Below are 25,620 nucleotides of genomic sequence, written 5' to 3'. Positions count from 1 at the left end.
TAAAACATTTTACACTTCTAGAGTTTTACAGAAAAGCAGATTCAAATGTATCCCATTCTATTCTAAGCGAAATATATCATTGTAGAATCCCAAGAAATGCTCTCTACAACTCAACAAATGAAGGAGGGCAGCTAACACAGCACTACTCAAATGGTAAAGGTGAGGATGAAAAAGGACTCATATATTGAGTTAGTAAAACCTGGGGATAACACAAGTTTCTAAAAAAGATTATGCTTCAGTCATCTGAGTATCTCTTTTCATATAGACCAGATCTTTCATTTTTAAGTGACTAATTCTTATTAAAGTTCAAGTAAGTAAATAAGGAAAACTTTTTTTATTTAAATAAAAGTTCTAGGAATAGATAATTTTTGTTTGGGTGCTCAAACTATTTCATCAAACCTAGCGTTTTTCTGTTACTCTATCCCTCTCTTTGTGCTATTACTTCTGATTTCTTTACATTGGCTTAATTCTCTAGTTTCCTCTCACTTTTTGGTGCCAAAATGGCTGCTAATGTGCCAGACCCACCTTTAGCCAGCTTGCAAACCTAGAAGTCAAAGAGTTCCAGGGGATATCCTGGTTTGTCTCTTGGGACCAACCAGTATCACTTGCTCTTCCTTGAGCTGATAACTATGAGCAGAGTGATGGAACACAGGTTGAGTTGGCCTGAATCTTATGTTGTTCTTAAGAACCACAAGTGTAGAGTTAATCCATCCTAAAACACATGGACCTGGAGTTGTGGAAGGTGTTTACCCGCCAAAAATATATCAGATGATGTTGCTAGAAGACAGAGAATTGATACTTTGAAATAAAAACCAAAATAGCTGTCACTGACTATACTTTCTCTGTCCATAAGGTAGGAAAATATTTCCTACTTTTTAGAGTATATAAGTGTACTGACTTCAAACTAGTCTTTCTTTAGCAACACACACACACGTGTGTGTATGTATGTGTGTGTGCATGTGTCACAAAGTTCTTCCCAGAGACATTTACTCAACTTGAAAAAGTTAGTAAAAAGATGGGACTTTCAGGTTTAATAAAATTGTCCATTTGAGAAAATAACTAGAGGTAAATGAAAGTCCATGGTTGTCCATCTCCACCTACTCCTTCTCATGTCTGAAATCATTATTATGCATACTCCACCATTATTAGAGTTCTAGGTAGCCTGTCTAAACCAGTAGCCTAGAGAAATGACTTTGTAAAGAAAATGAAAAATAAAAATTTCAAGGGCACAGCAAAGTAAATATAAAGCAATTTGAAAGCAACTTTTCAGGAAAGTATGCTAATTCTTCCCTGATAATTTTGCCTCACTACTGTCTTTGAAAATTATCCTTTCCCAAATATTTCCTTTAAAAAATGCCCTCATAATATTTCAACCACTCTTATTCAAATGTCATTTCTCAATTGTCTGCTCTTCTTAAGAAACTAGTAGGTGTGTAGATAATTTTGCAAAAAGAGAATAGCAACAGGAAACTGTAAAAAGATTTTTTTTTATCTGCCAAGAAAGTATTTAGATTTTCTTAGCATCCTGTCTCTCTATCCAAAATTAATCTCCCTTTCACACTTCAAAATGTCAGCACTGTCTGCTTTAAGAGCTGATGCAGCACTTTAAAAAATGTTTATTTTGTTGTTGTTTTTTAGTTCTTTCAGGCAGCCTATGAAAAAGAATGCACGTAGGACTTTCATAAGATAACTGACTATTTTGATATATATTTCCCATTTCTATACTTCCGGCATTTGAAATATAATTTAAAATAAAAATCAACTAAATTTAAATTTACTCATGTTTAACATCTCCGTCACATTTTTTTCTTTTTTTTTATACAGAATGAAGCTTGTTTACTCAGCTCAACTTCAATCTCATCCAGTCTTCAAATCTTTCCTCTATACTTAAAATAGTATCAGACAATGGAGAAAATAAGGAGATATCAACAATGAAAGCTAAAGACTAGCTAGAGTGAGGCTGACCTATGAAATATTCAGTGAAGAAAAACCCTCTGTTCTAAGCCTATCTTCTAGAAGTCATCTCTTCAAACTGTAAGAAAACGCCTACAGAAGAAGTTTTACTGAATAAATTATAAAAGCTTATATGGTAGTGACAAACACAAGACTTTAAGTAAGTCCAAATTCATTATTCAATATGAAAGATACAAAACATAAAATATTAATGATACCCAATATATTACTTACTTTAACAATATTTTGTTTGAATTAGTTGAATGTGCTTTTATACAAATTAGACCTAAGTACCAATCTAGGAGTTGTTAGTTAACATTTGAAGTACTTTAATCAGGAATTCACATTCAAGGACTTTTAGTAAACGTTGGAAATACTCCAATCAGGAATCCATACTCCAAAGGTTATAAAAAAAAAAAAAAAACGACCTAAATATTTCATCCAGCTTTGCACAGAAGGTTCAGTAATTAGCATGAGTAATGTTAGGTATACTTTTGGGGTGGTAAAATAAATTCAGAAATATAGTTTACATAGAAACTCTATAGGAGCCCTGATATTTTTATGTAAGAGAGTATAAGAATCCATCAGACCCTGCAGCTTGGGCCATATGGAACTAATATCTAGGTCAAAATTTCTGGTTGGTCTTATGTGTACCATCCCCGCAGTTATTAAAGGAGGATTCTATTGTCTGATTTCACCAGATATTTGCCTGAACTGTCAACAGAATATGATTCTTTCAAACTCATATTTGCCTGAACTGTCATCAGAATATGATTCTTTCAAACTCAGAGTGAACTTCCCTTACAAGATACTTATAATGCTTGAAGAAAGTGAGTTGGAACAGTTTAGGAAAGAAAGTTATATGATGGAATTGTGCTTCTTTGTTGGGAATGTTTATCCCTGTATTGTTACTCACTTCAAACTTGCTTTCACTTCAACCTATCACCTTGTTATGGGAGACATAACCCTATCTAAATCTAATTGTGAGAAGTAGTGATATTTACCTATAGAATTATATGCTGTTTAAAGGACAAACTTCTTAGGTACTCACAATAATTTTACTTGCAGATTTGAGTATTTAAAAGTAACCATGTTGGGGGCAGAGTCAAGATGACATACTAGGAGGACACAGAATTTGTGTCTCCAAATAGAGCATGTATCAGGCACTGGTGGGGCACCACAGACACCTAAGGGGATGGGAGGAACCCCAGTGACTGGGTAGGATGTGGGGCTTGGGGGGAGTGAAGGAGGAGGAGAAGGGGAGGTGGGATGGGACTGGCATCCCTGAGGGGAGGTTGGGGGAGGGGAAGGGATCCCACGCCCAAAGGGGTAAATTGGGGAACCATTGGGAGGGCAGAGGATCAAAAGGGAGTGTGGCCAGATTTCCCCTGCCCACTTGGGCCCCCAGGAACCTGCTGAAATCCTGGGCCAGATCCTCTACACATCTAAGCCCCCTCCAGCTATGGGTCCTAAGGGAGTGGCAGGGAGGGAAGGGGGAGCAAAGGTAAAGGCTGGAACTCAGGGACCAGAACCCCTAAAGGGTGGTAGGGGGAGGGGAGGAATTCCTACACTAGAGGGACACACCCACGGTTAGGGGTCCAGCAGTGATGGGGAAGACCCTGAGGAAGATAGTGGGGTGGGGCGTGAAGGAACAGAAGGGAATGGGGCCAGTGCTTTCCCTGTCCACTTAGGCACCAGGAAGCCTGTAGGGCTCATGGACCTATTCCTCTGCCCTTGGAGCCTCTCTCCTGCTGCACAGAGCCAAGACCTGCCCCTAAATCCCACCCAGGGCCTTACCTCTACACTTGGATACCCCCTCCAAACAGCTGGGCCTAAACCCCATGCACACACTCTCAGTCAGGACCCTACATCCAAGCTCCAGAACTCCACACTCCAGAGGCCCTACTTTAGAGATGCTGCCTCTCCCCTTCCATGAAATTCCTAAGCAGAGGCACTGCCCCATGTTCAAAAGTCATCCACCCACCCACCTAGGTCCCACCCCACCCTAAACCCCACCCCTGCCTAATTTCCATACCCACCTAAACTCTTCCCGATAGCCAAGGCTTTGTTTTTATTTTTATTTTTATTTTTCATCTTTTAGATAGGGATTCTGTTTTACCTTGTTTATTCATTGTTGTTGATTCTTTTATATTTTTATTTTTCCTAATAAATCTATTTTTTAAATTTTAGTTTATTCTTTATACTTTGTTATTGTTCTCTCCTTTTGGCTTGTTCCTTCTCACTTCCTTTTTTTTTTTTCTGTTGTGGTTTTATTTTACTTTGTTGCAGTTGTTTCAATTATAGTATTATTTTTCCTAATATATTTTTATCTTTCTAATTATATTTTATTTTTTTTATTATTTGATATTGTACAGTCCCCTTTTTTCTTTCTTTCTTCCTTTTTTTCTTTCTTTTTTTTTAAATCAGGTCACAGAGCTTACAGAATCTTGGTTTCCAAGCCAGATGTCAGGCCTGAGCTCCTGTGGTGGGAGCTTGAAGTCCAAACCACTGGACTAACAGAGAACCTCAGACTCCAGGGAATATCAATTGGAGTGAGGCCTTCCAGAGGTCCTCATCTGAGTATCAAGATCCAGCTCTATCCAACTGCCTGCAAATTCCAGTGCTGGAGGTCTCAGGCCAAGGAAAGTAAGAGAGGAATACAGCACCACCCATCAAAAAAATAAATAAATAAATAAACGACAGAAAAATATGTTACAGATGAAAGAGCAAGATAAAAACCTAAAAGACCACATAAATGAAGTTGAAATAGGTAACCTACCTGTAAAGGAATTCAGATTAATGATAATAATCTTAATGATAATAAGGAAATCTCAGAAACAGAATGGAGAAAATACAGGAAACATTTATCAAGGATATAGAAGAACTAAAAAGCAGACAAACACAATTACTGAAATTAAAAGTACTCTGGAAAGAATCAATAAGAGAATAACTGAGGCAGAAGAACAGATGAGTGAGCTAGAAGATAAAATGATGGAAATAACTGCCAAGGAGCAGAACAAAGAAAAAAGAATGAAAGGAATTGAGAACTGTCTCAGAGACATATGGGACAATATTAAATGTACCAATATTTGAATTATAGGGGTCCCAGAAGAAGAAGAGAAAAAGAAAGGGTCTGAGAAATATTTGAAGAGATTATATATGAAAACTTCCCTAACATAGGAAAGGAAATAGTCAGTCAAATCCAGGAAGCACAGAGAGTACTACACTGGATAAACCCAAAGAGAAACATGAAGAGACACATATTAATCAAACTATCAAAAATTAAATACAAAGAAAAATATTAAAAGCAGCAAGGGAAATAACAATAACATAAAAGCGAATCCCCATAATGTTAACAGCTGCTTTTTCAGCAGTAAATCTGCAAGCCAGAAGGGAGGGCAGGACATATTTAAAGTGATGAAAGGGAAAAACCTACAACCAAGATTACTCTACTCAACAAGGATCTCATTCAGATTCGAAGGAGAAATTAAAACCTTTACAGATAAACAAAACCTAAGAGAATTCAGCACCACCAAATCAGCTTAACAACAAATGCTAAAGGAACTTCTCTAGGCAGGAAACACAAGAGAAGGAAAAGACAGACCAAAATAAATAAATAAATAAATAAAAACAATTAAGAAAATGATAATAGGAACATACATATGATCAATTACCTTAAATGTAAATGGATTAAATGCTCCAAACCAAAGATATACACTGGCTGAATGGATACAAAAATAAGACCCATACATATGCTGTCTACAAGAGACCCACTCCAGACCTAGGGACACATACAGACTGAAAGTGAGGGGATGAAAAAAGATATTCCATACAAATGGAAATCAAAAGAAAGCTTAAGTAGCAATTCTCATATCAGACAAAATACACTATAAAAATAGACTATTACAAGAGACAAAAAGGAAAGTACATAATGATCAAGGGATCAATCCAAGAAGATATAACAATTGTAAATATTTATGCCGTCACATAGGAGCACATCAATACATAAGACAAGTGCTAACAGCCATAAAAGGGGAAATCGACAGTAACACAGTAATAGTAGCAGACCTCAACACCCCACCTTCACCAATGGACAGATCATCCAAAATGAAAATAAATAAGGAAACACAAGCTTTAAATGACACATTAAACAAGATGGACTTAATTGTTATTTATGGGACATTCTATTAAAAAAACCACAACAGAATAGATTTTCTTCTCAAATGCTTATGAAACATTCTCCAAGGTAGATCATACCTTGGATCACAAATCAAGCCTTGGTAAATTTAAGAAAATTGAAATCATATCAAGTATCTTTTCCAACCACAAAGCTATGAGACTAGATATCAATTACAGGAAAAAATCTGTAAAAAATACAAACACGTGGAGGCTAAGCAATATACTACTAAATAAACAAGAGATCACTGAAGAAATCAAAGAAGAATTCAAAAAATACCTAGAAACAGATGACAATGAAAACATGATGACCTAAAACCTATGTGATACAGCAAAAGCAGTTCTAAGAGGGAAGTTTATAGCAATACAATCCTACCACAAGAAACAAGAAACATCTCTAATAAACAAACCAACCTCACACATAAAGCAATTAAAGAAAGATAAACAAACAAACAAAAAAAACCCAAAGTTAACAGAAGAAATCATAAAATCAAATCAGAAATAAATGAAAAAGAAATGAAGGAAACGATAGCAAAGATCAATAAAACTAAAACCTGGTTCTTTGAGAAGATAACAAAAAAATGATAAATCACTAGCCAGACTCATCAAGAAAAAAAGGAGAAGACTCAAGTCAACAGAATTAGAAATGAAAAAGGAGAAGTAACAAATGACACTGCAGAAATACAAAGGATCATAAGAGATTACTACCAGCAATTATATGCCAATAAAATGGAAAACCTGGAAGAAATGGCCAAATTCTTAGCAAAACACAACTTTCTGAGACTGAATCAGGAAGAGATAGAAAATATAAACAGACCAATCACAAACACTGAAATTGAAACTGTTATTAAATATCTTCCAACAAACAAAATCCCTGGACCAGACGGCTTCACGGGCAACAAACACTTACAGAAGAGCTAATATCTATCCTTCTCAAATTCTTCCAAAATATAGCAGAGGAATGAACACTCTTAAAAGCATTATGCAAGTCCACCATAACCCTGATAACAAAACCAGACAAAGATTTCACAAAAAAGAGAACTACAGGCCAATATCTCTGATGAAGATAGATACAAAAATCCTCAATAAAATATTAGCAAACAGAATCCAGCAGCACATTAAAAGGATCATACACCATGATAATGTGGGATTTATCCCAGGAATGTAAGGATTCTTCAATATATGCAAATCAATCAATGTGATACATCACATCAACAAATTGAAGGATAAAAACCTTATGATGATCTCAGTAGATGAAGAAAAACCTTCTGAAAAAATTTAACAATGATTTATATAAAAACTCTCCAGAAAGTAGGTATAGAGAGAACCTACCTCAACATAATAAAGGCCATATATGATAAAGCCACAGCCAACACCATTCTCAATGGTGAAACACTGAAACCATTTCCTCTAAGATCAGGAAAAAGACAAGTTTGCCCACTCTCACAACTATTATTCAACATAGTTTTGGAAGTTTTAGATGCAGCAATCAGAGAAGAAAAAGAAATAAAATGAATCCAAACCAGAAAAGAAGAAGTAAAGCTGTCACTGTGTGCAGGTGACATGATACTATACGAAGAGAATCCTAAAGAGGCTATCAGAAAACTACTGGAGCTAATCAATGAATATGGTAGAGTAGTAAGATAAAAAATTAATGCACAAAAATATCTTGCATTCCTATACATTAATGATGAAATATCTGAAAGAGAAATTAAGGAAACACTCCAATTTACCACTGCAACAAAAGAATAAAATACCTAGAAATAAACCTACCTAAGAATAAAAATACCTAGAAATAAACCTACCTAAGGGAACAAAAGACCTGTATGCAGAAAACTGTAAGACACTGATGAAAAAAATAAATAAATAAATAATTAAAGAAGATACAAACAGATGGAGAGGTATACTATGTTCTTGGATTGGAAGAATCAACATTGTGAAGATGACTATGCTACCCAAAGCAATCTACAGATTCAACGCAATCCCTATCAAACTACCAATGGCATTTTTCACAGAACTAGAAAAAAATTGCACAGTTATTATGGAAACACAAAAGACCCAAATAGCCAATGCAATCTTGAGAATGAAAAACGGAGCTGGAGGAATCAGGCTCCCTGACTTCAGACTATACTTCCAAGCTACAGTAATCAAGACAGTATGGTACTGGCACAAAAACAGAAATATAGATCAATGGAACAGGGTAGAAAGCCCAGAGGTAAACTCATGCACATATGGTCACCTTATCCTTGATAAAGGAAGTAAGAATATACAATGGAGAAAAGACAACCTCTTCAATAAATGGTGCTGGGAAAACAGGACAACTACATGTAAAAGAATTAAATTAGAACACTTCCTAACACCATACACAAAAATAAACCAAAAATCGATTAAAGGCCTAAATGGAGGGCAGACACTATAAAACTCTTAGAGGAAAACATAGAACAGTCTATGACATAAATCACAACAAGGTCCTTTTTGACCCACCTCCTAGAGAAATGGAAATAAAAACAAAAATGAACTGATGAGATCTAATGAAACTTAAAACGTTTTGACAGCAAAGGAACCCATAAACAAGACGAAAACACAACCCTCAGAATGGGAGAAAATCTTTGCAAACAAAGCAACTGACACAGGATTAATTTTCAAAATATACAAGCAGCTCATGCAGCTCGATATCAAAAAAACAAAAACCCAATCCAAAAATGGGCAGAAGACCTAAATAGAAGACCTAAAGAAGACCTAAATTTCTACAAAGAAGATATACAGATTGCCAACAAACACATGAAAGGATGTTCAACATCACTAGTAATTAGAGAAATGCAAATCAAAACTACAAATGAGATATCATGTCACACCGGTCAGAATGGCTATCATCAAAAAATCTACAAACAATAAATGCTGGAGAGGGTGTGGAGAAAAGGGAACCTTCTTGCACTGTTAATGGGAATGTAAATTGATACAACCACTATGGAGAACAGTATGGAGTTTCCTTAAGAAGCTAAAAATAAAACTACCATATGACCCAGCAATCCCACTACTGTGCATATACCCTGAGAAAACCATAATTCAAAAAAGAGTCATGTATCACAATGTTCATTGCAACACTATTTACAAGAGCCAGGACATGGAAGCAACCTAAATGTCCATCGACAGATGAATCAATAAAGAACATGAGGCTCATATATACAATAGAATATTACCCAGCCATAAAAAGAAACAAAACTGAGTTATTTGTAGTGAGGTGTATGGGTCTTGAGTCTGTCATATAGAGTGAAGTAAGTCAGAAGAAGAAAAACAAACACTGTATGCTAACACATATATATGGAATTTTAAAAAAATTGTTCTGGTGAACCTAGGGGCAGGACAGGAATAAAGACACAGATGTAAAGAATGTGCTTGAGGACACGGGAAGGGGGATAGATAAGCTGGGATGAAGTGAGAGTAGCATTGACATATATACACTACCAAATGTAAAATAGATAGCTAGTAGGAAGCAGCCACATAGCACAGGGAGATCAGCTTGGTGCTTTGTGACCACCTAGAGGGGTAAGATAGTGAGTGTGGGAGGGAGATGCAGGAGGGAGGGGATATGGGGATATATATATGCATATAGCTGATTCACTATGTTATACAGAAGAAACTAACACAACACTGTAAAGCAATTATATTCCAATAAAGATGTTAAAATAAAATAAAAAATGAATAAATAAAAAATAAATAAAATTAATTGTTTGCAGGAATGCTAAGTGCTTTGTTTACATCAACTCATTTCATTTTTATTATAATATGAATTAATGTAGCATATATTATCATGTGAAAGACAAGATGTACCAGAAATTTTTAAAAATTTTTAAGGAGAACATTCATGAATCAGGAAAGCCCCAAAGAAAAGAATGGAGGCCTTAGGGTTTTACAGAGACAGATACAGTAGGAAGTCATACTGGATTCTTATGGCAGACAAGAGAAAGAAAGAAGAAGCTTCTTATCTGAGTCATTGAAGAAAGATAGAGGTGGATTTATCTCAAAATATACAGAATACACAAGGTTACCATGATAGCCTTATTATTCTCCTTAGCTTAATTACACTTTAGACAGCTTTCTCCATGGTTATAGATCCTGACCTTCTTTTCATTAGAGCATTTACTTTAGAAAACTTGCAATTTTAAATTCTTTCTTTGCCCCTTTGAGATATAAATCTTTTCTCTGACTCTTGCCAATTTTTTGCCAAAAAAAGACTCTTCCCAGGAATTTCTTTCTCAAGGACTGGAAAACCATCACTTTGAAATGTAATCAAATTCAAAAAGGTTCCTATCTCTAGTCCTCTGTGTAAAGGTAGAAGCCTGAGTTAGATAAGACCAATTAGCAAACACAGAAGGCCTAATCACATTGACCAACTTCTCCCTAACATCCTCCAGTAATTTTCCACTAGCTCATCCAACATCTAAAATGTCTCCTACTTTTTATTTCAGCAAAGTGTGTTCAATCTCTCTCCCCTATTGCAATAGTTTTGAATAAAGTTTTCTTACCTGATTAACTCCGTCTGGTTCAATTTTTCTTTAAGGGCATGGAACTCAAAAAGGTGGGGCATTTTTTACCTGTCTATTTTGCTGTTTTCCTGGGAACACAGATCAGGAAAAGATCAGCTTTGTCAAACTTTACAGAGAAGTGTGAAATAAAAAACAACCTAGATTTATGTAAGGAGAGGTTTATTTGAAAGTGCTTAAGTTCAAAACTTCAACAAAGACTCCAGTACTGCCAGTTAATTCTTATTTTTGTTTAAAGTCGGATACCTTTCTTTCTGCTCAGTGACCATGCAAAAGTCTTCAAAAATTTTAAGACACCTATACAAACTTTCTCACCTCTTTCTGTGATGACTACCTTGTTTTTGCATCATTAAGAACATTGAGGCCATCCTTTATCATCTCCCTCAATGTTACATTTTCCTTTACCTTTCATAAACACCTACATTTACATTTTTCACACCTTTTCCTTTAATAAATCTCTACATTTCTCCCATCTTAAAAAATAGGATATAACTTAAAATAATGACTATCCTATCCAGTGTGTAATCATACCAATCTCTCTTTCTATCAAGAATTTTGTGAAAATAAATGAGGAGGTATAGAGAGAGATGAAAAGAGTACTAACCCCAGGACATATCAACATGTAAAAGTGTAGAAGAGAAGAAAATCCACCTTGTATAAAATTGATACTATTTTAACAGGAAACTGAGAGATGCAGATTTAAAAAAAAAAAGAGAGAGAGAGAGCAAGAAAGAGGGGATAATAATGACAATAATAATGGCTGTCAATCATTAAGCCCTCATAGTCAGGGTGTCCAGCAGGCACCATGTTGAATGCTTAGCAAACCATCACACAAGAAGCACTTGGAAATTAATTATTTAATTCATAATGATTGGCCACACTTTTTTCTAATTATAAATGTGGGAGATAGAAGAGAATAATAGGCTGTTTCACCCCTCCCAGAAACCATAAACTATTTGGGACATAAACCTGTATTCATTATGAAACAAATACTGAAACAGATATGAAATTAAACAATTCATTGTTCAATTTCATGAAGGCAAATTTTAATTTCTATAGAGTACTGGGGAATGAAAATATCCAGCAGAGTAGCCACAAATGCTTCCAAGAAGAATGAGACAAAATATCTTCAAAAATTAGCGTGATTTAAAATTAGTATGGAGGGAATTCTAGGCAAATATAAAATGTGAACATGAGAATGGAAGCTAGAATGATCAGAATCCAGAATCTTTGTGCTGACTGTCAGAGTTCCTAGAACTGAGAATCTGGCTGAAAAGTGGTATAAGATAAATATGAATAGTTTGGGTGGGGCCAGACTGTACAGGTAGTTAAAAATTCACATAACATTTACTCTTCGTGAAAGTCAGACAAAACTTGAGACTTGTGAACTTGTTTTCAGACAAGCTAGAACTAACTTATCTCAGATACAGTGCCAAGATATGAGTCAGATTTTCAATAAACTATGTCTGGGAACTAATAAATGGAAAGAGTTCAGAACACAATTTTCTTAATTTATCACAAGAAAAGGAACACTAGGAAGACTTTTTTTTAATTTAAGAAATCAGAGTTTGATGCCTTTATTACTTACCAGATAAGCACACTACATTTTTCATAAACTATAACTTAATTATAAATGATTTGAAGTTTTAATACACAATAGTAACTGTACACACCAATGTGGAATTGCATTATGTGTTATATAAAAAAGTATTAAGTCTTCAATATTTCCAACTTATGTAAGATAAGAAAACTAGTGGCAAAAAATATTTTTGAATTTCTTTGGTCATATTTATCTGCCCTTATTTTAAAGAAATATGAAAGAAAATTATTGGATTATGTCTAATGATTTTTACCAGTGGGGAAAATATTAATTTAAAAGGACCAAAGATAAAACAAGGTATTTGAAAATTGTAATATTTAAATCATTTTTAAATTTGAATTATGGTTAACATTTTTCAAATACTTCAGAATTATTTCTATATACTAACCAATCTAACCAAAATTGAATGTGTAAACCTGGAAAAACTGAAAAGAATATATTGTTTTGTCAAAATAATTTTACTGCTTTTAACTAAATTCTAGACAAATTGTGAGGCTGGCATATTCTTTTAATTCCTATGTAGCCCACTGCATGTTTTCCATAAATTGAATATACTATATTTTTAAGAGAAAACACTTTTTAAGTTGATGGGAAGGAGGTATGCAGTAGGGACAAGCAGAGGAATATTATATGTAAATGTTAAGTACCATTTTTGTGTGATAAATTTATGGGATTAATATTAATATAGAGAATTTCATTATGATGAAGTGAGTTTCAGAGAAGCTATTTAAACTGACCAATATGACAAATTTAGTAGGTATAAGAACTGTATGACACTATAACCTCGACTCTATTTTACACTCCATCCTTAAGATAGCATTTAAAAAACAGCCATGTTGACTAATTACACATGAAAAATAATTAAAGCAAAAGGTAAGTGTTTATAATTAAATTTTTATATGGGCCATTTTCATACGTTTTAATGCAGGTTGCTTAGAGCCACAAATTTAAGTTCACAAATCATACTGAATTATCTCAGGGACTGCAAAGTGAGTCATCAGAATTTTCCTATTCTTTATCAATAAAGATGACTATTCCATAATTCATAATTGCCACGTTTATCTGGCATTTTACATTTCCTAGCTGTAATTCCCTTTGAAACCCCCATCCTGAATTCTATGTTTCTATTAATTCTAATTTCTATTAATTATTTGTCAATCATCAATAAGGAACTTCATTGAAATCCTACAACAGGAGTTCAAAAATCTGTTGTCTTCATCATTTTTCCCATCCTCATGCAAAATGTTGATTGTCTTTATTATTTATAAGAAAGGAGAAAGAGTTGAGGGAGTTAAAGTGATTTTAGGAGTTAAGAATTGGATTCAACTTAAACCAGGGGATTCTGCAGGTGGATACATTTGGGAATCTAGATAATTAGAAATTGGAAGTAAAGATTTTTTCCTCTAGAAGTTCATAACAGACAAAAACGTGAAATGGCAGTGGTTATTTATCATTGAGTACACAGGAGAATTTGCACAATATCTGCACTACTGTCTACAGCAAAGTTTTTTTTTCAACTTTCTAAAGCTAAGTGTTTAAAAACATTTTATAAATAAAGAAACTATTTTCAACATGATTTCCCCACTCAGCAATATATATATATATTTTTACATAAGACCATTAATCTGACATATGTCAAGGGTAATTATCAGTCTTCTGCTAACAGAACACCTGCCACAGTTAGCAGGCATTTCTTGTTCCTCATTAACTAAATTATGTTCAGGTCATATATCATATCTCTGACAATAATGCCACTTTCATGCTTAATTGGTTAAATAAATGTGTAATTATGTAACTATACTGAGATACTATTGTAAATTCTTGTAACCATGGATTTGCCTGTTGTAGATTGGGATGTTATTTGATCTAATGTAAGATTTAATAACACTAAAAATTAATGTAACATTTGTTCAATATCAAAGAAGATTCCTCTAGATGTTAATATTTTAGATAAAATGTTAGAAAACTTAGTCAACATTCTGATAATTGTATTAAATGAAGTCATAGTATTTTTATGAGGAATATTATCTCTGGCATTAAGCACAGAAAAATAAATTGATAACTTGTTACCAAGTGGGGAGATCGAAAACTTGACATATGGTAATTAGTAGAATTTATATCTTGCTGTGGGATATTTACAGTAATGACTACATTCTCAGAACACTTTTGGATCACAGCAAATATTGGCTCATAGAAAATCAAGAAAATTGTGTTAGAGGAAGAGGAAAGATATTAATAGTTGTCTTAAAATTCTTGCTCTAACTAATTTTTCTTCTAATTAGCACTTTTCTAATGAGTGCTAACAAAATGATACTTTGACATAAATTGCCAAAAAAGTTCTTAAAACCTCTCAAAGTAAAATAAATGACGTATGGCAAAATGTTGACATGGTAAACATTTAAATGTATTAGTTTTTAACATAAAGAGCTTTTTAAAAGTTATCAAGTCTGTGCTAAATACCAGATTTATCATTAAGGATTAGATTTGGCTGCATTTATCAATAAAGACATGAATACAATAAAAAATAAATATGACAGTGGCTTAAGCAAGTTGGAAGTATGTTCCTTTTTCACCCGAAAGAAGCCCAGAAGTAAGTAGTCCAAGGCCAGCACAGAAGTTCCACTATTACCAGGGACACATACCCATTTTCTTTTCTCTCCTGTTATTCTAGATCACAGGTAGAAAAATTTTTCTTAAGGGGTCAGGCAGGAAATATTTTAAGGTTTGCAGGCCACACAGTCTCTATCAAAAACTTATCAACTCTGCTTCTGTCACAAAAAGTAACTTTGCTATTGTAGCATGAAAGTAGTTTTAGACAATAACTACTAAAATAGGTATGAATGCTTTCCAATAAAACTGTACAGACAAAAATGAGTGGTGGGCTGGATTTAGCTCTTAGGTGATAATTATACCAACTTCTTTTCTGGAATGTGGCTTTCATCTGCAAGGTCAATTCATGACTCAAGATGGCTGTTAGAGGTCTAGGTGTAATATTCTAGGTGAAAGCCAGAAGAATTGCAAACACTAATGTATTAAATGGGTTTCCTTCACAGTAGAATCAGCTCCCTTTAAATTGATTTTCAATGAAGACCTGCACAACACTTTTTTTTACATCTCTGCTTAATAAACAATCTGACAGATCTCTATTCTTTGTCCCTAAAATGATAACTAAATTCTTAGAATCAAGAATTTTTTGGCCTTTATCTCCAGTTCCTGGGAAGTAACATTTATTCCTTGGAATTTCCCTAGTGAAAGAAGTGGTTTTATTATCCATGGTGGCCCCCTGAGACCGAACCTGTTTATGCTAATGAGATGAGTCAGAATGTGGACTATCCTTAATAGAAAGAACAAACATGTGGTTAGAGATTTGGGGCTTTGAGCCATGTGATATCATCCTGACCTCCAGGAAGAAGAGAAGCCTGGAGACTGAATTCAACCATATAGACAATGATTCAATCAATCATACCTGCATAATGAAACCCTAAGAAAAACTCAGAACACTGATGTTTGAGTCATCTTCCTTGGCTGGCAATACTCTGCATACTGTCACATGTTGATGTGTAAAAGGCTAATACATCCTGAGGACAAGGAAGTTACATATTTTGGACCATCCCAGACTACCTCTTATGCATTTCTCCCTTAGGCTGGTTCTGCTTTGTATTGTTATAATAAATCTAATCATAAGTATAGTGCTCTCCTGAGTTCTGTAAGTCATTCTAGTAAAGTATTAAACCTGAGTAAGAACTCTTAAATTTGTAGCCCATGATCAGAGAGAGGACCTTTGGGATTGTGGCTGGCATCTGAAATAAGGTGAACAGTCTTGTGGAGGACTATGCCCTTAACCTGTGGAGTTTGGTCTGGATCCATGTATTTAGTCTCAGAAATCATTGCAATCTCATTTGCCAGAAGTTAGTCATTTTGCTGCAGGAAGGGGGACTCTTCCAGGGCCTGAGAGTGGGCTCTTGTCTAATCCTTGGAAATGAATCGTCTGGGGAGACACACATGCTGACAAAGCAAGAGACTTTATTGGGAAGGGGTGCCTGGGTGGAGAGCAGCAGGGTGAGAGAACCCAGCAGAACTGCTCTGCCACATGGCTCTCAGTCTTGGGTTTTATGGTAATGGGGTTAGTTTGGGGGTTGTCTCTCGCCAATCATTCTCACTCAGGGTCTTTCCTGGTGGTGCACGCATCACTCAGCCAAGATAGATTCCCACGAGAAGGATTCTGGGAGGTTGGTAGGACATATGGACTAATGTCTCCTCTCTCATTTTGACCTTTCCCAAATTCTTCCAGTTGGTAGTAGCTTGTTAGTTCTGCATCCCTTACCAGGACCTCCTGTTGTAAGATAACTCATGCAAGTGGTTACTATAGGGCCTGGCTAAGGTGCGTGGTTTCAGTCAGTGCTTCCCCTAAAAATTTGGCTACATCTAGATTTAAATAAGACTTTTAAACTCATGTCCTCCATACCATCTTTAGGCTTAGAATATTGCACACATGTCCAGTAATGTTAAGCTAAATATTCTGAATTCTAGCTTGAACTACTTGGTCATCTTCCTTCAAAAGACTAACGAACTAATTCTATCATGCTTTACTTTTTGGTTTGCCTCAGTTACCACAGTAACAGCAAGACTACATGGTCATCCAACAATTCCTGACATTTATCTCTCCTCATAAATCAGTTGAAAAAATAAGAAATTCCTCATCTTCCTACCACCATGTCTAAAACCTACCTCTATCTGTACTTGAATTCTCTATGTTCCTTTGTATTACAAAAGAAGCATAAAAAGTCTTTTTTCTATCCCCCCAAAAATCTTCTTCTTAGTTTCCTGATCCCATCACTTGTAACTTGTCAGGGACTTTGTTTTATAATTAATGCATATATTCTCTTTATTACAATAATATTAACCTGTCAACATGCAAACATCCTTTACTATCTTCCATTAGATAAAACTAAATGAAACCTTAACTTCAAGTCTATATTCTGCTCCTATTACTGTCCCAATCCTCTGGCCCTGTTCTTAGTAAAACCTTGCAACATATTTGCCTGGACTGGCTGCTTGTGTTTCCTTTTTCCCACTTTACTGTGGCTTCCATTACTATCAGTCCATCAGACTGTTCTTGGTAACATAGTTATTGATCCCCATTATGTCAAAAGTGAAAGTAACTGCTCTTCTCTTCTGATATTCTATCAGTCTTTGACAGTGTTGATCCAGCTCCTTTTCTCTTGAGTAAAATACCAGATATGTTTGCTTTTCCTCTAATTTCACTAATTTACCTGCTTAGTTTCCAAAGTTTCTGTCTCTTCCTCATTTACTTATTCTGTGGATGCAAGGGAAACCCCAATGACTTGTTCTGAATATTCTTAATTATCTCTATACATTATTTTTTAATTACTAGGGAGTTTCATCCATGTTTCTGGCTTTGAAAACAATGCCCGTGCAGACTGATCATCAAATTTCAGCTGTAGCTCTGACTTCTCTCCTGAACTTGAGCATCATTCCAAGCTATCTATTTACCATCTTCATTTCTTCATTTGTAGTTCTAACATCTTAAATTTTACATATTCAAAAGCAGACTTCTTTGTTTTTTAATTGAAGTATAGTTTATTTACAATATTGTATTAGTTTCATGTATACAGCAAAGTGATTCAGTTATACATATTTTTTCAGATTTTTTTCCATTATAGGTTGTTATAAGATATCGGATATAGTTCCTTGTGCTACACAGTAAATCCCTGTTGTTTACTTATTTTATATATAGTTGTGTATATCTTTTAATCCCATACTCTTAACTTGTCCCGTCCCCTTCCCTTTTTAGTCACCATAAGGTTTTTTTTTCTGTGTATGTGAATCTGTTTCTGTTTTGTAAATGAATTCATTTTTATTATTTTTAAGATTTCACATATAAGTTGTATCATATAATATTTGTCATTGTCTGACATCTCTTTTAGTATGATAATCTCTAGCTCCATCCATAAAAATGGATTTCTTAATAACCCCACAACTAAACTTTTCTTATTCCTGCCTTCTTCATCTCAAGAATGTCAGAATCATCCTACCAGTTGGCTAAACCCCAAACCTCAGAGTTATGCTTGATTTATGTCTTTCCCTCATGTCTCACATCCATTCAATTACAAAGTCCTATTGAAAAAATGTACAAAATGTTGAAATTGTCCAGTTCTTCTCCATTCCTACTGTCACTGCTAGTGCCCAAGCTACTTTCATATTTCACCTGTGGACTAAAGTAGACTCCCTGCTTCCAGTTATTGAGGCCTATAAGCTATTCTCCACAGCTTGTCCTTTTTAAAGCTAAATTATATCATATCATTTGTTTGATTAAAGTCCACTAATTGTTCTTCCAAATGAAGCTAATATAAACCAATATTCCCTTTTAATGACAGGTTCATGCTTACCTTTCTGACCATTCATTTTCTCTTTACTTACCATATTTAAGTCACAATAACCTTCCTATTTTCTGAACATGTCAATTATTCTTATTTCAAAATCTTTGCATCTGACAGATCTGTCCGAGATATTCTCCAGATCTTCTCATGCCTGAACTCTTAAGATCCTACCAGTCTCAGTTCAAATGTTAGAGCCCCTGAGAGCTCTATACTGACAAAACATATTTAAAGTAAGACCACCCTGCCTCCATTACTCTGTGATAACATCATCACCTTGCAAATGTCACAGAATTTTTTGTTTTACTTCTTCATTTTATCTCCATCTCTGATGGGAAAAAATAATTGAGAATCAGTAGGAAACTTGTTAAAATGTAGATTCTGATTTAGTAGGTCTTGGGTTGCTTTTGAGATTCTGCATGTCTAACAAGCTCCCAGTTGAAGCATATTTATCTAGGGATTTCATGACTCCCATTTTGGTGTTTTTGTATCCTTTTCTTAGAAGGTTGTCATCGTTTATTAGTTAAGGTTTAGTTGCAGAACATAACTAGGTTAAGAGTTAGGTTAAAATCAACTGACAGATTCATTTAGTCTAAACAGACAAACTCTATATAGAACCCTTAGGAATAATTTCTAGAAGGTCACCTCAGAAGTGTACCCCAAGGGAGTTTATTGTACTCATAAAGTCAAGACATTACCTGTGGAAAATGAAAATACCAGTACAGTGGTTGGCTCCAGAATCATGACCTGCAAAGGGAGAAGCCATAATCATAGCTTCTGGCAGTGCTGCTAAACTAAACACCTGAATAATCAACTGCCCGTTCCCTGTTTCTCACCCATTTGATTAATTTGCAAATCAAGATTTACACAGTTATATCAAAGTTACATTTAGACTTCTAGTTATAAGAGAAACATAAAATTTGGCTTTTAGTTTTACAAGATCTACAGTACAAAAAGGCATTGTAGGAGGAGGTCAAAATGAATGTGAGTTAATACAACTTGTCTGTTCAAAATAGCCCCAAGGGAGTGCTATTTTTGTCCCAAGAACTTAAATAGTTTTTGTGGAAAAATATCTTACAATTTTTATTTACTATGATTCTAATTTCTCCCTCTGGTTTCAATATGACTCAAATGAGAATTGAATATGGGTCTGAGTATGAAAAAATGTAATTGAGTATAAAACAGAATGCTTTACTCTGAGTACATCCCTTCCTTCCAACAACTTAAACGTTTGTTAAGTCAAGCTCAGAGTGAATTATTTCACAGGAGGATTACTCATACTCCATAGGAATATCCATTGAGGTTTTCAGATTCACAAGTCTATCCGTTCAAGTTTAAATGTCACAGTTAGGAGATAGGCAAAAAACACCATGGGGGATTAGTCACCACAAGACTGTCCTCACTTAAGAAACCATCTGCAAGTTTGGTGTTATCCAAGACCACCCTAATTCATACCAGTTAGCTATAAATTCAAAGGTTTCTATAGTCACCCTCATGTACAATAATTCACTAGAACAAATCAAGGAACTCAGAAAAGTGCTATACAGTGCTATACTTATGATTAGAGGATCATGTCTGAACTGGCAAAAGAAAAGACATATAGGGTGAAGTCTAGTAGGGTTCAAATAAAAAGGTTCCATATCCTCAGGAATGAGACATTTGTTACCCTTCTGCCATCTATGTGTGAAAAGATGCAGGAAGTATTGACAATGCATTTGCTCACTTGAACATTGATCTCCTTAGTTTTGACTGGAGCTTCATTACATAGGCACAATTGATGAAGTAATTTTCCATGGAGTTGACAAAACCCCAACCTTCCAATCACATGGTTGTTTTTCCTGGTATAGCCAGTTCCCAATGAGAGTCATCTGGTTAGCATAAACTACTAGGTATGATCCAGGAGTCCACCATGAATAACAAAGACACTCATATAATTTGGGAAGTTCCAAGGGTTTAGAGGTTATCTCCAAGTATGTGGGATACAGGGCAGAACTCTCTTTGGGTAAAGTTCATTCTTTGCTACAGAACCACCTTTTCTGTGAAGCTCTTCCTGACTTTCTTTTCTGATCCCTTAGGAGAATTTATTGTGCCCTTATCTGTGCTACTAAGGCATAGTATATTATTTTCGTATTATAAACAAACTAATACAAACCAACAGTTTAATGGTTGCTTGCTCATATCTCTGTCTCCTCTGCCAGATGGTGGGTTCCTAGAGAGAAAGAACTGGTTGATCTGGATGTTCTCACTACCTAAATGGTACTTGGCACATAAAGTAATTTCTTTATCTCTCCTTTTCCTTCTTGTTCTTACTCTGTACACACACACACACACACACACACACACACACGGAAGAATGTAGGTTGTTCAAAGCAATTTTACCACTCCCACATAGATGAATAAAATAAAATCCTTAAATAGTAAGCCTTGTTAATAAGCAATTATAAATTATAGCATATAAAGAATGATGTATTTCTTTATTTTGGACATTTCAATTGATATTTCCCATTTTACTGACGATGCTGATGAAAGGAGGTACAGGTATGGAAAATGGAAGAGAAAGTACATGCATCTGGTGTTCTAATGATGCCTGGACCACATGACCAGTTCACACTGTAGGGGAGGCCCTGAAGCTTCTAAAATTCCTATAAAGTTTTTTTTTTTTTTTGAGGTATGCGGGCCTCTCACTGTTGTGGCCTCTCCCGCTGCGGAGCACAGGCTCCGGACGCGCAGGCTCAGCGGCCATGGCTCATGGGCCCAGCCGCTCCGCAGCATATGGGATCCTCCCGGACCGGGGCACGAACCCATATCCCCTGCATCGGCAGGCGGACTCCCAACCACCGCACCACCAGGGAGGCCCCTCCTATAAAGTTTTTTTCTTAATACCCCCTAAGCACAGTGCTTTCCTTTCAGAGCACTATTTAACCAGGATAATTGACTCACTGGCAAAGAGTTTTGATCTAAAGATTGAGTGAGCTCTTCCATAATTGCCCTTAATATAGTTGTAAAACAGGAAGGTAAAAGCTTTCTTTCAAGAAGACTTGGAAAAGTATAATGCAGTAAATAGCACATTTGATGCTTCTATTAAAGCTCTTTGCTTAAATGGAAATTGACTATACAACCATATTTTCGCACTCTGAGCTTTTTAACATTTGTGTAGTAACACGGATTATAAGATTCTGCATACTGAGGTTTTATGGAAATAGAACACTTTCAGTTCAAACACTAGAATATCTATAAATCGGAATTTAATTACAACAAGATTATGGCAACAACTTTTGTAGTTTTTATGACTACAGCAAAAGCAATCTCTACCTAATGTTATGAGAAAATTCAAATCTAAGTACAGATATCCAAAGAAAAGCTAAGAAAATCTGATGCTTAAATCATTATTACTATAGATTATAAAATTAGAATTAATTTATTATGATACATTTTAAATTCTACTTCACATTCTACTTCACATTTTCCTTGCTTTCAAGGTCTCATATTATCTAAATATGGATTATCTTAAGTAAAAAATGGTAAGAATTCATCTATAGGCTGAATTGTACTCCCCCACAAATTCATGCTTTGAATTTCCAACCACCAAGATGGTTGTATTTGGAGATAGGGCTTTTATGAGGCAAATAACATTTAGATGAGGTCATAAAGGTAGGGTCCTAATCTCATAGGATTGAAGACCTTGTAGAAGAAGAAGAGAGAACTCTTTCTTTCTTTGTTTCTTCCTCTTTGTCTCTCTCCCCTCTGGATGTACCAAGGAAAGATCATGTAGGTAAATAGCAAGAGGGCAGCTGTCTGTAAGACAGGAAAAGGGTTCTCATCAGTAACCAAATTGGCTTGCACTTTGACCTTGGGCTTCTCAGTCTCCAGAACTTTGATGAATAAACTTCTGATTCTTAAGCCACCTCATCTATGGTATTTTATTATGGCAACCCAAGCTGATTAAGACCATCATAAACATTTTCAAACATATATAACACATAATATTATTCACATTTAACATAAAATGCTAATTATTTAGTTTCTTATTTAAATAGGAAACATAAGCATATTTTATTTTTTTAATGACTACATTACAGTTCTTTTTTTAACTTTTTATTTTGTACTGTAGTATACTTGATTAACAATGTTGTGTTAGTTTCAGGTGTACAGCAAAGTAATTCAGTTATACATATACATGTATCTCTTCTTTTTCAAACTCTTTCCCCATTTAGGTTGTTACACAATGTTGAGCAGAGTTCCCTGTGTTATACAGTAGGTTCTTGTTGGTTATCCATTTTAAATACAGTAGTGTGTATATGTCAATCCCAAACTCCCTAACTATCCTGCCCCACTTCCCTTCTGGTGACCATAAGTTCTATATCTAAGTCTGTGAGTCTCTTTCTGTTTTGTAAATAAGTTCATTTGTATCATTTTTTTAAGATTCTGCATAAAAGCAACACCATACAATATTTGTCTTTCTCTGACCTACTTCACTCAATATGACAATCTCTAGGTCTAACCATGTTGTTGCAAATGGCATTATTCCATCCATTTTAATGGCTGAGTAATATTCCATTGTATGTATTTACAACCTCTTCTTTATCCATTCCTCTCTCAGTGGACATTTAGGTTGCTTCCATGTCTTGGATATTGTAAAGAGTGCTGCAATGAACATTAGGGTGCATGTATCCTTTCAGACCATGTTTTTCTCCAGATATATGTCCAGGAGTGGTACTGCAGGATCATATGGTAGCTCTGTTTTTAGTTTTTTGACTAACCTTCATACTATTCTCCACAATGCCTGTACTAATTTACATTCCCACCAACAGTGTAGGAGGGTTCCCTTCTTTCCACACCCTCTCTGGCATATGTTGTTTGTAGATTTTTTGATGATGGCCATTCTGACTGGTGTGAGGTGAGATCTCACAGTAGTTTTGATTTTCATTTCTCTAACAATTAGTGATGTTGAACATCTTTTCATGTGACTCTTGGCCATCTTTTTGTCTTCTTTGGAGAAATGTCTATTGAGGTTTCCTCAATAGGGTTGAGTTGTTTGTTTAGGTTGTTTGTGTTGTTTGTTTTTTATGATATTAAGCCATATAAGCTGATTGTAAATTTTGGAGACTAATCCCTTATTGGTTACATCATTTGCAAATATGTTCTCCCATTATGTGGGTTGCCTTTTCATCTTGTTTACCACTTCCGTTGCTGTGCAAAAGCTTTTGAGTTTAATTAGGTTGGGTTGATTGGTTGTTTGCTTTTATGATATTAAGCCACATAAGCTGATTGTAAATTTTGGAGACTAATCCCTTATCAGTTACATCATTTGCAAATATTTTCTCCCATTATGTGGGTTGCCTTTTTGTCTTGTTTATGGCTTCCTTTGCTGTGCAAAAGCTTTTGAGTTTAATTAGGTCTCATTTGTTTATTTTTGTTTTTATTTCTATTACTTTGGGAGGCAGATTGAAAACATATTTCTGTGATTTATGTCAGAGAGTGTTCTGCCTGTGTTTTCCTCTAAGAGTATTAGAGTGTCCAGTCTTACTTTTAGGTCTTTAATTCATTTTGAGTTGAGTTTTATTGTATGGTGTCAAAGAGCATTCTAATTTCATTTCTTTACATGTAGCTGTCCAGTTTTCCCAGCATCATTTACTAAAGAGACTGTCTTGCCTCTATTGCATAGTCTTGCCTCCTTTGTCATAGATTAATTGACCATAGGTATGTGGGTTTATTTCTGGGTTTTCTATACTGTTCCATTTATCTCTATTTTTATTTTTGTTCCAGTGCCATACTGTTTTTATGATTATAGCTTTGTAGTATAGTCTGAAATCAGGGAGTCTGATTCCTCCAGTTCCGTTTTTCTTTCTCAAGCTTGCTTTGGCTATTCAGGGTCTTTTGTATCTTTATAAAAAAATTTAAGATTTTTTTTCTAGTCTGTGAAAAATGTCATTGGTAATTTCATATGGATTGCATTAAATCTGTAGATTGCCTTAGGTAGTATACTTATTTTGACAATATTGATTCCTCCAATCCAAGAACATGGTATATCTTTCCATCTGTTTGTGTTGTCTTCGATTTCTTTCATCGGCATTTTACAGTTTTCAGATTATAGGTCTTTTGTCTCCTTAGGTAGGTTTATTACTACATATTTTATTATTTTTGTTGCAGTGGTAAATGGGATTGTTTCCTTAATTTCTCTTTCTGATCTTTTGTTATCAGTGTATAGAAATGTAAGAGATTTTTGTATTAATTTTGTAACCTGCAAATTTATCAAATTCATTGATTAGCTCCATTAGTGTTCTGGTAGTGTCTTTAGGATTTTCTATATATAGTATTATGTCATCTGCAAACAGTGGCAGTTTTACTTCTTTACAATTTTCTTTTTCTTCTCTGATTTTCACAGCTAGGACTTCCAAAACTATGTTGAATAAAAGTGGTGACAGGGCTTCCCTGGTGGCCCAGTGGTTGAGAGTCTGACTGCTGATGCAGGGGACACGTGTTCATGCCCCAATCTGGGAGGATCTCACATGCCATTGAACAGCTGGGCCTGTGAGCCATGACCACTGAGCCTGCACGTCTGGAGCCTGTGCTCTGCAACGGCAGAGGCCAGAATGATGAGAGGCCCACATATCGCAAAAAAAAAAAAAAAAAGTGGTGACAATAGGTATCCTTGTCTTTTTTCTGATCTTAGCAGAAATGCATTCAGCTTTTCACCATTGAGGCTGATGTTAGCTATAGGTCTGTTTTATATCGCCTTTATTATGTTGGGGGTAGGTTCCCTCTATGCCCACTTCCTGGAGATTTTTTATCATATATGGGTGTTGAATTTTGTCAAAAGCTTCTTCTGTGTCTATTGAGATGATTATGTGGTTTTTATTCTTCAATTTGTTAATATGGTGTATCACATTGATTTGCATATATTGAAGAATCCTTGTATCCCTGGGATAAATCCCACTTGATCATGGTG

Source organism: Mesoplodon mirus (assembly GCF_964341445.2).
Source record: "Mesoplodon mirus genome assembly, chromosome: 2".
Classification (NCBI taxonomy): Eukaryota; Metazoa; Chordata; class Mammalia; order Artiodactyla; family Ziphiidae; genus Mesoplodon; species Mesoplodon mirus.
Note: the sequence above shows the minus strand (reverse complement) of the source record.